Source organism: Scardinius erythrophthalmus (genome assembly GCF_964197995.2).
Source record: "Scardinius erythrophthalmus genome assembly, chromosome: 18".
Classification (NCBI taxonomy): domain Eukaryota; kingdom Metazoa; phylum Chordata; class Actinopteri; order Cypriniformes; family Leuciscidae; genus Scardinius; species Scardinius erythrophthalmus.
Window position 1 is genome coordinate 16,521,622 of NC_138238.1, and position 15,714 is coordinate 16,537,335.

The window sequence follows — 15,714 nt, forward strand, 5'->3', positions numbered from 1 at the left end:
GTATGCTTCCACGGCTGCTCCTAATCGAAGCCCTGTGTCTTTCCCTTGGGCTAAGTTACCCAATATTGCAGTACAACCTTTGGGCTAGTCCATATGTATTTTTTCACTTAACTCCCTCGAAGAAAGTGGCTTCCGCATCGTTCCCCTTCCATAGAAAGGGCTTGGTTTCCCAGTGTTATCCAATAATCTCGCTGTATGGGTTATCACGGAACAACAGTGACCGATACGCTCTGTGTAAGCCCTTTCCTATCGTCCATCCAGGCAAGAAAGGGTACAGGCTTACACCGGGCACTGGATGGGGTGCAGCAGCTGTGGCTCTATGGTAGGGATTCCTATCAGTCGGTCACGACATACGTCGAGAGTGACCGACCGATAAGGGAACGTCTCAATTACATATGGTAACCCTCGTTCCCTGAGGCAGGGAATGGAGACGTACATCCCATCGTCACATCTGCTGCTGCCCGTCGGGGCGGCCAGCTTACCAGGCTTGGCTCCTCAGAAAAAAAGGAGCTCACCTCGCACCTGCTGCTCATTATATACCTGCGCTGCGAGGCTTAACAGCTGATGCAAATGACTGCATGCCAATGTGTTTTGGCTCATTTTAGTTTTACTCGAAGTAGATTGGCCTCTCTCGCGAGATTCCTATCAGTCGGTTCCGACGTACGTCTCCGTTCCCTCCCTCAGGGAACGAGGGTTACCATATGTAACTGAGACGTTTCGCCATTTGGCTGTTAAGAATGTTTACCTGTACAGAAGGTTACTAACGTTTACTCTATTGAAGGTTGGCTTTTTGATAACAGACTGCACACTAGGGTCATCTTTATTCCTTGTGTTGTGAGGACTTTGTGAACAATAAATCTCCCATTTGGTTCATTGATTTTGTGTGAATGTACCCTATGTTGCACCATGACCACAGTCCACCTAGGGCAGGGTTATTCAATTCAATCATCTCCATCTGGCCCAAAGGCACCCCAACCTCCCTCCGCCTCTTTTCCTGGTGGTGTGGCTACATTTTCCTGGCCGTAGTGGCGTGTGCAGCTGTACGTCTATACGCACTGTGCGTACCATGAGCGCTCCGACTAACCTGAGAAACGTTTTCAGTCCGAATATTTCAGCAGTTATTATGTGTGTCCCGTATTTCTGTCGACTGAACCAGCGATACCAATCATTTGTGAATGGTGCAAATCTTTTGTTCTATCTTTGGTTCAGTTATTTCCTTTCCATGAATTGGCCAAATGCGCTTGCATAATGGTCTGAAACGATTCAGATTTGTTCGTACCGCTCTGTCACTGAATCATCTGAAGCTGTTTCTCAGTCAGTAACAACAAATATAGAACAAATAGCGCTGTTTTCAGTTTACTTTCAGTTCAACTCGCAGTTTAGTTTACTTTGAACTGTGCAGCACCGCCCAGTTGATAACAAAACGCAGGCTTAAAGGAGTTGCGTTTACTCCCAGTTCTGGACACTATTATTAAACAGCATTGCGACATCCAGCGAGAAGTTGTTCAATTCGTCACACCTCTGTTACAGACCACAAATCACTTGATGATTTAACTAGTTTTAAATCAGATGAAGCAGCCTCAACATTCCCAAAACGACTGATGAGGTAAACAGCAGAAACACTGTGCCATGAACAAAGTTAAAAGACTTTAAATCGCCTAATCACCACCTTTACAAACATTTACCATGAATGTACTGTTGTAATTTACTATGGTTTGGGCAGAAATATGGAATATTTATACTGAATACTATCTTATAGTCATTTATATTGCAGTAGATTAATTAGGTGGGTAGAGGAATATACAATTCATTTTGTGTATAGTTTTTACCTGTGTTTAGGGATTTTGTTATACAGTGGTAGTGAGTGAGCAGCCATGCATGGTTTTACCTGTGGTTATCACGTCTCACTGTCAGAATATTTTCATTTAAGCCTATAATAATTATAAATAAAATAATTCTTACCAATACCTATGATCTTGTATAATTCATATTTTTGTACATAGCTGTAAATAAGTTATTTATGAAAGACTCATACATCTGCATACTGTTGGGTACCACATTTCCAAGTAAATACAATACTTTTTTAGGTTTACTTTAGCTTATTTATTGATACTGTTATTATCCAATAGGTAATAAATAATGTTTCAATGAATAAGCTAACCACCGGCCCTCCTCAACATTCCTATTGAATAATCCGGCCCTCGAATGAAGCTAATTGAATAGCTCTGACCTTGGGGCATAACATTACTCACTTTTTAATTTATTTCACTTTATTTAATTCACTTCATATAGTATAGCAGTACATAAATCAAGTCTCAACTCTTGTTTAAGACATTGTGCATATGCAAAAAATATGCTTAATCCAATATGGAATGGTAATGCTTGATTTCTCTGATTTGAGGTACAGTGGATAAATTTGGTTATACCAGCTATAATCCTCTAGATAGAAAGGTCATCTTGGACTTAAATTGAAGCTTATAAACTTGGGAAGTTTTTCATGTACATTTGAGGCAGTGATATATATATATTAAATGCTTGAAAATTATCACTTTTGATGACAGTTTGTCAGGCGGACAGATGTTTTTTTTTTTTGTCTTTTGGGGTATGTTGAGGGTGATATTTGACAGCAAAAAGGCAGCAATCCCCGGAATCTTTTTCTGCTAGTTTCCGCTATGTGTCAGGATACACCCTGCAAAATTGTAGGGTTATATGGCCATTTATGTAGCTGCAGTACCTTAATATTCACAATTACATCATTCCGCCAAAAGCTTTTCCCAAAAAGGGTGTTTTTTGGCCCCTGAGACCAAACGGGGCAGAGTTGGGGGTGATCGTTATCAACTTGTGATGGCCCAAGGTATAAGATAATAGGAAATAATAGTGAAAAAAAAGGTAGCAAAAACCATCCTGAGGAGTGGACCTGGCTCCTGGCCTAGATGAGGTCTTGTATGTTCCTGCCCTGAATACCAACAGTCATCCTCATCCAGCCTCCCGTCCTCTCATCAATGTAATTGAAGAAGGCTACCAGTGGTTAGAGAGAGTCAGAAACATTCTTGTGAAAGAGAACCTTGAAGCCGGAGAATGGATCTCATGGGCTGCATATTATGCCAGCATCACAGAGGCTACTTCACCTCCCCCATCCAAATCATACATGTTGTGTTTGGCATGCGTTTTTTGATAAAAAAAAATTGCATACTTCACCTCCAGTTGTCATGGTAAGGACAACATTATTGTTTTTTAGTCTTGGAACCTATTTTTTTGGACTCCTTGACCCCAAAAATGTACACATTGATACCAATTTTTTCATTATAGATATAACAGAAGCAAAGATATGGGCCTCTCAAGTATGGTTGGCGGCCATTTTTTAAAAATGTGCGTAAATAAGATACAAAATGTGATCTTACTTGTGTCTTAGGATAAATTTATTTCTATGGCCCTAAGGTACTTCCATACCAAAGGGGACCTTTGCATCATGACTTGAAGTCAAAAGTCACTTAACCTCCCTACTATGTAACCAAGAATTAAATTTGCGTTGAATAGAAAGAATAAGAGGTTCAAAATTTAGCATTGATCTTCTTTTTTGATCTTTACAAATAATTATACCTAAGTATTTCACTTCGGATTTGACTGGAATGTCACATACTTTATCATCAGTGGAATCTTTAATAGGTAAAAGTTCACATTTGTGAATATTAAGTATTAAACCAGAAGCGGATGAAAAGAGATCAATTATATTTAAGGCTACAGAAACTTGTTCTTTATTTTTTAGAAATAGAGTGGTGTCATCAGCCAATTGGCTTATTAAAATTGATTGGTTTGCAACAGAGATACCTTTCAGATTACTATTTTGAATATGGATGGCTAATAATTGCATAGGAAGCAGAAAAAGATACGGTGATATTGGGCAGCCTTGACGGATGCCTCTATCTATATTAAATCTATTAGTAGTACCTTGCTGTAATTTAATTGAAGCATTGGCGTTATTATACAAAGTTTGAATTGCATTGATAAAGTTTGGGCCAAAACCAAAAATATTCAAAGATTTAAGAATAAAAGGAAACTCAACAGAATCAAAAGCTTTATAAAAATCAAGAAAAAGCAAGAAACCGTCATCAGAGATCAGATCCGAATAATCTAAAGTATCAAGAACAAGTCTAATATTATTTGAGATAAGTCTGTCTTTCATGAAACCCGACTGAAAGTCATCAATTATATTATCTAAAACACATTTAATTCTTTTAGCAAAAATCGAGGCTAGTATTTTGTAATCATTATTTAATAAGCTTATAGGTCGCCAATTTTCAAGTTGAGAAGGATCCTTTTGTGGCTTAGGGATCAAATTTATAACACCCTGAGTCATAGAACATGGGAGAGTTCCCTTATGTAGGCTTTCTAAATACACTTGGAGAAGAAATGGAGAAAGAATATTTGAAAATTTCTTATAGAACTCTGTGGTCAGACCATCATTTCCAGGAGACTTATTAAGTTTCAGCTTGTCGATTGCCTCAGAAATATCTTTCAACTGAATAGGAGATTCACACAGATTTTTCCCAATATCATCAATTTTGGAAATACGGTCTGAGTCAAGAGAATTAAAAAATAAGTCAAAATTTTGTTGTGAGTGTCTAGAACGATAAAGATTTTTATAAAATTCTTCACAATACTTAGAAATGTCTTTATGATCTTTTAAGACTACTCCGTTTAAGTTAAGACTATTGATAGCATTGAGATGATTACGCTGTTTCTCTAACCTAAAGAAATAATTGGAATTTCTTTCTCCCTCTTCCATCCATCTCCTTCTTGAACGAACAAAAGCACCCTTTGCTTTACATATATATAAGTTATCTAATGAGTTCTGAAGTTCAGCCAATTCTATTTTCTGGACAACTGATACATTTTCAAAAGGGATACAGGAGAGACAGACAATTCTTCTAACAATGTTAAGTTCCTCTAATTTGTATTGCTTGGCTTTTTGAGATCCAACTTTGAATAACAATAATCTAATGTTGTATTTTAATAGTTCCCAATTAGAACTAAAATTGTTTTCAGCTTGAGCTTTATTAAAAAATAAATTAATTTTAGAAATTACAGATTGACAAGTGTCCTCATCCTCTAATAAAGCAGAGTTTAGTTTCCAATATGAACTATATGTTCTTGAGTAAGATGGGTTATCAAAAGACAGAATAATAGATTGATGATCGGATAGTGGAGAAGGCAAAATTTCAACCTTATTGACATAATCAGATAAAGAGTCAGATATTAACCAGTAGTCAATCCTAGACCTCAATGAACCAGAGCTGTTAGACCAGGTAAATTGTGAAGCATGCGGATGTTTTTCCCTCCAAATGTCAGTCAGACCAAAACGGGAAATCAATTTACAGAGATCTGATGAACCATTAGAAAATTCTAGGTGGTGATCTATCTAAAGAGCTGTTCATAGTTTGGTTAAAGTCTCCACCCAAAATAATAAGCAAATTAGAATATTTAGATTTAAAATAGTCTAAGTGTGTTTCTATCAAATTAAACAGTTTCAAGATTATTTTTTGCCGTGTTAAATCCATAAATGTTACCGAGGACAAAGATACAATCATTTAAGGTAACTAATAAAAAAAGAAAGTGACCTTCAGGATCAGAAATTGACTCTATTATTTTGCCCTTAAACTTGTGCTTTAACGTTATGACTCCTGCTGAAAGATTAGAACCATATGAAGAAAACAACTCATCACCCCATTGTGATTTCCAAAACTTAAAATCGCTTGAGTTTGCATGAGACTCCTGTATAAAACAAAAATCAGAGCTAAGAGATTTAGCATACAGAAAAATAGCTTTACGTTTGACATCGTTACGTAACCCTCGTGCGTTAATTGAGCAAACAGAAAATTTAGGAAACATTAGAACAATAGCCTAACACGAAAAAAATGTAACAAGTGAGTCAGTCCACGGCATTCTGTAAATAAACAATTACTTGTAAATAAACGGTTGGGGTCATACGAGAGAGAGAGAGAGAGAGAGAGAGAGAGAGAGAGAGAGAGAGAGAGAGAGAGAGAGAGAGAGAGAGAGAGAGAGAGAGAGAGAGAGAGAGAGAGAGAGAGAGAGAGAGAGAGAGAGAGAGAGAGAGAGAGATGCAGTCTGTTATCTTTTCAGTAAGCATTTAGAAAATTGAGAACTGTTGCTTAAGTCAAAAACCATGACAAAAAGAGAGAACCATACCGCTAGTAACACCAACTAGCAGCTAAATCAAATCATTCAACGACCTCCATGTCTTGCAAATGAAGTTCTTTGCCATCAACGTACGCCTTTGGACCAACGAAGTAAGCGCGTTTCCCTTGCTGCCGGGCTCTCTCAACAAGTGGCCAAAGTTTATTACGCTGCACGCGATCCTCGGGGGACAAGTCTTCTGCGAAACGCAAGTGGTGCGTAGCAAGATAAGGAGAGTTCTTTGCGGCTTTCCAGAGAGCATCCCGAAAATGACGCATTGTGAACAATAATTCCGCAAGGTTTTTTTGGACCAGGGGGCAGAGTGCCGTCGATCCTCACTCTTCCCAAACGGTAGGGGTGGTTAATCTGTCTGATTTCCCGATTCGATTCGATTACGATTATTGAAGTCCCGATTCGATTACAGTCGATTTTCGATTATTAACGATTCTCGATTATTGATTTTCCATTTCACAACAGTAAACGAAAATACACTACAAAGTGATTGCAGTATTAAAAAAAGTCAGCTGCTGAATTACTTAACTCTTTTATTGAGTAACAACAACTCAAAGCACTTTCTGTGTCGTGTAGTAGTTATAACTTCAGAATTATTTGTATGTAGCTTATGTTCTGTAGAACACAGAAATGAATACATCACATTGTGTTGTGACTCATCAAGTTGAACTAAACAATAACAAATAAATGAAAGGCTTATTTCCTTTAGGAAGTAGATCAGAACCAACATACTGTAGAATTTGGACAATTTTCTTCTAGAAAGACAAGGTGTTCAGGTGGAAGAAGACTGCAGGTTGCAGTCGAAACATGTCAAGGTAAAGAAAAAGTTTTTTCTCCACCTGAACACCTTGTCTTTCTAGAAGAAAATTGTCCAATTTAATCATTAAGAAGACAAAATGAAATTTTTTTAACAACTTACTAGCTTCAATTAGTAACATACAAAGCCACTCTTATACACAACTAAATAATAAAATAATAAAGAGTTATGACTTGAAATGTTTGCTGTATACTACAATCAAAAACAGCTTATAAAAAGTGAATGACGCCTGCCGAGAGCACAGTCAAAATGTAACTTTTTGTGACTGAAATTGCACATATTGCAGTATAACGTAAGTATAACAGATCGGTTTACACAGTGTACTGATGTGAAAACTAAACAATACAGAAAGCAGCTCTCATACAAAAACACTAAATAGGTAACAATGAAATTGCCAATTTTACATACGTTAGCTTTTAACGAAGAAGGTGCCGTGCTGTTCGAATTTGGCGCTCATCCATCATGCGTCTGTTATGTATGTGCGCGTCTCTGTTATGTGCACGCCACAGACTGTCCGTGCACTGCACGTCCGCTTATAGAGAGCCTAAGTCCCGCCCCTCCGCTTCTGGCTCATGGGACCTTACTTCGGAAAAAATATGTATGGAAGTCAATGGCGAGAGATAACTTATCTTTTTATTCCGTCTGAACTGTGCCCTGAACTACACATATGATGTTTGTCAATTTAAAAGGTAATTATGAAAGTCAAGAAAGTCGCAGTTTGTCATAAAACAGAAGAGTAACGTTTAGTTTTATGTGAAAATCGCTCAATGAACTACATCTCTCGTCTCGCACTATGTACGTCACAAGATCCGTTGCTCGTATGTGTGTATTCTGGCTCAAAACACTCAGGCATGACGGCGTAACGTTACGATTATAATGTAAGACTATAGAAAAAAATGACAGACGTTAGCTTCAGTAGCTTCATTCATTGAGAGAAAAGGTATGACGTCGCATGTGCGCCTTCTGGGTTTGTAGTCTTTCTAATTACGTATTTTCACAGTCTTATACCTCAGCAGTTTTACATCAAGCTGCGACTTTCTTGACTTTAAAATGTATCTTTTAAATTGACAAACATCATATGTGTAAATCAGGGCACAATTCAAACGAGATCAAAATATTTGTTGTCTCTCGCCATTGACTACCATACAATATTTTTCCGAAATAAGGTCCCATGGTGGTCGACCGGAAGGGGAGGGACTTAGGCTCTCTATAGACGAATCCGACGAGCGTTCTGTGTAGGCTGCCATCTTGTGGCGACGCCATTACTGAGCTGTTACTAGTATGTAAACAAACCTCCGTGATAACGCAAACGCACCTTCGATGACAGCTCCTGCCAGGATGTATGACTTGTTGGGTTGATGATGTTAGACAGTGGCCTCCAGTCACAGATGAAGGTACAAACGATCTTACAGATTATTTATGAAAATGAATTAAGATTGCTTGGCAATAACTATGGTAGCTAGGCAAGCTAACGAGGAAACTATTAAAAGATCTGTCCATTTGGCAACAATAAATAAATGAATGATATCAAATAAACAAATTCATGTTTTTATTTTGTGACCATTATTTATCTCATTTTCACATTTCAAAAGGAAAGGGTAAGGTACAGCTAACTGCTAGCGTTGTTGGTTCTCAGAGTCACAGTCAAGCAAATACAGTAATGTTACTACTGCCCCAACGCGCCCCTTCGGTTGTTTTAAAGGTATTTAAGAGTATTTTCTCCTTCGCCTGGCATCCGATGATCAACAAAATGCCAACTACAGGTCACTGATAGAGGGTCAAAAAAATTATCTAAGCTCCGTAGCCTATATGGGTTGGTCAAATAATGCACACTCTACCAGATGATAAATACATAGTTCTTAAAGGACCTGTCCGATTTTCACAGACCATTAACAACACTTATACTGTTCAAATAACTCTGCAGAGGAAGAATAGTAAAGTTGTAGATGTAACGTTAGTGACAGTCGTAAATCGCGGGCTGTTTATTCCAGTGGACGCAACCAAACCAATAGGAGGCAATGGCGCAACGCTACCCAGCAACAGCTCAGTAATGGCGCCCGCTTACTTCCGGTAGTTTCGCCGGATTCGTCTATAGTTCCGCCTTTTGCGTTCCGTCAATATTACGTTATTAGAAAAATATATATATATATATATATATATTTTTTTAGAAAATCGATTTTTTGACATTTGTGAATCGATTCAGAATCGTCCACGTCCGCATCGCGATGCATCGAAGAACCGATTTTTTCCCCCACCCCTACCAAACGGTGCACCACATCGATTAACTCGTGAGACTTACCAGCAAAAGCTGGGACAACAGCCTCGCATATATCCAGAACTTTCTGCCTGATGTTTTCTCCTGGTTGTTCGGGTAAACCATGGAGGCGCAGATTCCATCTCCTCTTATATCTGGAGAGTTCCTGTACTTTATTCTCCAATTCACTGATTCGAATTTCAGCATTTGTCACCCGCTTATCAACTCGCTCCACATTCCTCTTTACATCTTTAATTTCTTCAGCCAGAAATTCAACTGATACCTTGACCTCTTCAATGCCTTTATCAAGGATGTCGGCTCTTTCATTGATGACGGACTTGAGAGATGTTATTATCATCACGGCTAAAGGGGAATGCATATCTTCATCATCATCATTCCTGCCTTTTTTGTGCAATGGTTCCTTAATCGGAGTTTCAGGTAGAGGAACAACTGAACCCGAGCACGAGTCAAAGTCCACAGTAACATTTGCACCGAGATCTAAAGATGAATCCATTAGCTTGGATCTATGTTTTTTCCCTTTAGTCATAATTCAAAAAGTTCTTCTAACGGTTCGAGCACGTAACTCGAATGTAGGCTAGGCCTAATTCACGACAACGCTAGCTTTTTTCACGAACTCTGACAACGAACATCCCAAAAATAAAATAAATCAGACCCCTAAATAATCAAAAAGAGATTTCGAGTAGAAATAAATGTGGTATTAAATTAGATGCATTCTAAATTACAAGTTTAAGCACAATTGTCCACGGACTGATTCACTCACTATGTCAACTTCACGCCGCCATTTTCAACCCCCCACACCTGAGAGACCATTATTGCGCTTCTATTCTATTGCGCTCCTTCTGTTCGGCGTGCATGCACGCGGCGGCGCTCGTTCACGGAAGTTTAGCCTGCAGAAGGCTCGTCCACTCATGACAGCAAAATGGAAAATTTGCTTGACTTTCTAACATTTACAGATGGAGAATATGTCCGTGGAATGTAAGTTATGCACTGAGGAAATTACTGGATGTCACTTCAGCTTAAAGATTATTAATAGAGGTAGCCTATATTTGTTTCCACCAATTGCTGCACAAGTTAAGTTTACGTACGATGACGGAAGCACGTTAGTGCGAGCCCTCCCAGAATCCAAAGAGAATGCATTGCAGTGCCTGCAGTTCAAAAAAAAATAATAATATATTTTTATGAATATCTATGGCAGAACAACAGTGACTGTTAGCGTAACTCTGTGGATGAATGCGAATGTGATTGAAAAAGTCCCTTTCACACTTTGGTGGTGCGTCACCCAATCGCCCTATGAATGAAGAATGAAGAAACCGCCCCTGCTCCACTGTGATTTGATGGCTGGGTAAAAAGCCTTTCACCCAAAGTTGAACAGTTTTCAACTCTCAGCTACAAAATAAATAAATAAATAAAAATAAAAAGACGGGGCAAATTAACTTGTGAAATATCAAAATTCAGTGTCATCAGTTTGCCTAAAAGAACACAAAACATTTGAATGTTTAACCCAGCATTTAGACGTGGTAAGGAGCAGGTGTACATTTCTTTCATACCAACTAACATTTTGAAAATAGGAAAATATTCATGAATCTGGCTTTACGAATGATTTACGCAATTTTGTTCTGCTCGTGTTTCATGAATGAAGCCCAATGTACGGATTCAGTGCATACTGATACAAACGCCCCACTGCGCAATGTGACGTCTTTTCTATGTAATTTTTGGACGTCCAATTTCGGTCCACTGAAGGGGTTGTTTTTCGACGTCTCCCGCACGTCTAATGTTGACGTCCGTGGGACCTCCGTGTAAGGGTTATTTATAGTCCAAATGTGGTCGTTTGTGGACATCTTTTCAACATCAAATTTAGACTAATTTCAAATGCCATTTTTATACATCTTCTATAACTGTAGTCCCATGTTTCAAAAGGGTGGAGGACATGTTTTCTGTACCATGTATTTACATTTACACATTTGGCAGACGCTTTTATCCAGAGTGACTTACATTGCATTACACATTTACATTCCTATCAGTTTTCGCTTTCCCTGGGAATCGAACCCATGATCTTGGCATTGCAAGCGACAACGCTCTACTGTTTGAGCTACAGCATTACACCTTTGTATGCGTCTCCAGTTATCACCTTCTGCTGAGACAATCAAAAGGAGTTTTTGGAAAATGATCTTAAATAATTATAAATAATCTTCAAATAAAATCAAAAATAATCTTCTATTCATATGTATTAATCATGTTGATAACAACAATGTTGATATTTGTAAATTTAAAAATATTACATATTAATCATGTAAATTTCCTGCACCTGTCATAGACGTCCAAAAAAATTACCCAGTTCAAAGGTCAAATGTTGAACGTCAATATGACGTCCAAGTTGGGTCATGGTTGGACGTCCAAGTTGGGTCATGGTTGGACGTACAAATAGTGGACCTAGTTTGGACATTGAATAGATGTCCAGAATTGGTCATGGACCGACGGACCCAATATAGACATGATCTGCACGTCTATCTGACATCCAATGTTTAGTGGGGCGTTGTCTTTCTTGACTGTTCACGTTCACTTTAGACATTGCTAGCCTGGGATACTAACCAAGACGGGCATATTGACATAATTTTTGTGTGACTTTGTCCATTCAAGTGCAAGACTTGAAAGAGAACTCAATATTTGCTCGCTGTCTGACGTGGCTTTTCATGTGCATGCTTCGGATGAGTGTAGAGACAAATCTTCTCACAGTGCACGCAAGTTCTCTTTTGCGTCTTGCTCTTGAATGTTTAAATCAGCCAGGCTTAAATGAGTTTAGTTTAAACACAGATAGCAACGCAACGTGTGCTGTTCTGGGGCTCGTTCTTCGTACGTCGCTAACTCAGTTAGCTGGATTTGATTGTTGACGATTTGGCATGATCTTGGATCGTTTGGTTCTTCCAAGCTCATCCTGGACTTGCTGTCATAGCAACAGATGCGCAAGCTCAAACCTGCTCGGGAGCAGGCTTATTTCATGTAAACAGGATTAGATCAAGGCTTCATAAGCGGAGCTGATACGGGAAGTCCAGCGCAGCGCGATAGTGCACTTTCTGAGATGTTTTTTTTCTTCTTCTTGTGACTCGTGAGATTGTCGTTTACATTCTTAAATTGTTGGAAATGCACATTTATTTTCGACTTGTCGGAGTCTGGCTTTAAATACAGCACAAACTGTTTGCATAGCCCTAAGATTAGGCTATTTGCGAGTGGCTCTTTCCTTACACTATTGGAGATGCGGAGAACTTGATGGAAAGTGCTGTCTGTCGTGTCATTTGGAGTTTACCTGGCGCTTTTAGGTTTAAAAAACATTTTTTTTTTTTTTTTTTTTTTTTTTTGGCATTTCCAAGCCACTTTAGACCCAATGTTGTAAAGCAGTTTTTTTTAAAGCAATTTTTTTTTTAGGCTATCATCATTTTTTATGAAGATCATACAATCATGACCATGCCGATTACAGTATGTCACTCAGGCTTCACTAACGTGATTGGTACCATAGACTATAGGCTGCCATCAAGGCCTCAATGAAGGGGATTATGTGAACAGAAAGGGGGTTCACAATGTAAATGTGCAGCCCAGTTACTATTGTGATTCTTAATATTCCAGATTAATAATATTATATCAAATAAAAAAAAAAGGCAGTTGACTAAAATCTTCCATAATCACAAATGTGAAAGCAAAAAGGCCAGGATCTGTGCATGCAGGGTCCGAAATTAACTTTTTGGCTCACCTGCCACGGGGACTGGTAGATGAAAAAATCCACCAGCCAAGCATATTTTTTACCGGCCAAAATAATAAACAGCCCCTTTTTTTGTCACATATACATTCATTTTAGTACTTTTAATTGAGATAATAAGGTAGGCATATTATGTTGAATACAAACATAAAAAATTGTCCAGAGCAAAATTTGAAATGTATAATAAAAAAAAAAATAAAATAAATTATATATATATATATATATATATATATATATAGATAGATCAAAATGAGAGAAATATATGAAATATTACTCTCATTGGGGTGAAATCATTTTTTTTTTTTTTTGTCAGTTTTGTTTCCTGACTCATGTGGAAGGGAAGGCCGAACGTACTCGGCTAAGTTACTTACGTAACCTCGGTTCCCTGAGAGATAAGGGAACGAGTATTGCGTTGCAAACGCTATGAGAAAACTAATTTTATCGTGAAAAGAACGGCCATGCATGGTGTGTAAAGCAGAATCAGCCTGGCCAGCGGCGGAGTATGCACGATCCACGAGTGCTGAAGACGCTCTGCACGCACGGCTTTGATGAGCAGGACACAAATGGGCGGCGACCGCTTTTTCCAGTGGCGGGAGCTTCACATATCCTTTTTCCTCAGCGCCGTCAACAGATAGAGCGTTAACTCTACGTACACACCGCCGCCGACTTGAGCTACAAAGAAGCTCTGGCCGCCCTGTCAAGGACGCTTGTCAAAAAGTACGGGGAAGCTTGACGCTTGTCCACTCTGAATAGTGAGTGCGCGCGCGCGGCCGGGGCTCACTCTCTCTCACTCTCTCGCTCTCGCTCTCGCTCTCGCTCTCTCTCTCTCTCTCTCTGCTCGTTCTTAGGAGGCAGAAGCTCTCTCTCTCTGCTCGTTCTTAGGAGGCAGAAGAGCGCGTGCGCGCTGCCAATTTTATTATTTTGGTATGAACATTCACCCGACCCGCCACTGTGGCGGATAGCCTTTTGAGATATACTCGCCAAACGGAAAATCTACCCGCATTTGGCGCTTGGCGGGTGTTAATTTCGGACCCTGTGTGCATGACTTAAGAATTTTCAGAGATTCACATTTATGCACATTATTTGAAAGTGGTAAGGAAAGTTCCACAATTAAATATCAAGCTCACTGTATTACATACACTTATTGATCCTAACAGAACTGCATTTTTTCATAGATGATTATGACATGTTCCTGCAGACAGGTGTTTTATGACCCCATTCCCTGACCCAAACCAGTTACAATGCAGCTCTAGCCAGGACAAGGGCACACAATAAAAATGAACTTCAGCTAACTAAAGGGAAGATTTCAGTGTCTGAAAAGTCTGAGGGTTGCACACCTGACAGGGCCTGTGACATTGCTGCATGTGCCATATTACACAACATTGCCAAAAAAAAAAAATTCATTAAATGTTTAATAAAAGACAAATATGCTTAGTTCCTTGAGTTTTATTTCAATTGTTCTTTGTAAAGAAAAGCCAGTGGTCAAGTGCCTGCAAAAAGAGATATTAGACACATGCCTCATACAACAAATAAAAGGAAAAGTTGGCTATCCACTGCCCACCTGTAGGCCTATGTCTCCTCTGTCTGTGCAGACTCTTCTGTAGGCCTTTCTGTAGATGTGGAATCCTGCAACTTATATTGCAGCCATAAAGCATACAAGTATAAATGAAGTAAAGTTATTTATGCACTTGCAGGTAGGCTAGTTCCTCCATATGACAGTTATCTGAGAGGGTTTATTCACTGTCCAGTGCAATGGAAACAAATAGACATTACAAAGTCTTATACTTTCTTTCCTTTGGAAAGTTAGAAAATGTCCACTTACTGCACATATTTCAGCCACCACTTTCTTGGGAACAGATACAAGTGTTGGTGTATTATGTAAAAGTGCACAAAAGAGGAAAACACAATGTCATTACAATGAACTACACTCGGGAAAATGTGATCAATAACTCATGGCAAAATATCTTTACATTAACATAAGTTTATCAGTTTTCACTTTCACAAGTCAAAGCAATTCATCATTACTTTTAATGCGGCCTTCATTTAATGCAGCAATATTTGTACAATTATTTTACAGTGTAGGCTACTAAGATCTTTTCTTTTTTTCAGCCTTTTTCTTGGTTGCTTTTATAAACAGACAACCATTTATTTAACAGTGCTTTTTATAGAAGAGAAGAGACTATAATATAACTAAAAATTACCATTAGGCTATGTAGAATATTTTTGTACTTCACTTTTATTTGTTCCCATGTTCTAGTGTGGTGACTGACATTACAATGAACAAAGTAGCCTAATTATGCAATTATTAAAATACAAATAAGGCTAATAAGTGATAAAAACATCTAACATGGCCACTTCTAACGGATTTAAATTGTCTGCTACTTTTTGCCAGCCCTCTCTCCTGGCTTTTGCAGACTTTGTGTTCCCTGGCGTTTTGATTAAACATTAAAATTCCGAATAAACTTCGACTATTAGTTCTTGCTCTGCTGAGGAGAAAAACTGTGCGCGCTCTTTGGCCACGCTGAGCAGCCAATAGCAGCGTTGCTGATCAATGTTTCTACGATCGATACATATCCCCTTTTAAACCAGCGCATGAATGCGCAGTTATCTCAGATAACTCAATCCAGCGATACTAATCATAAACAACAGGTGAGTTCGAAGAACCCA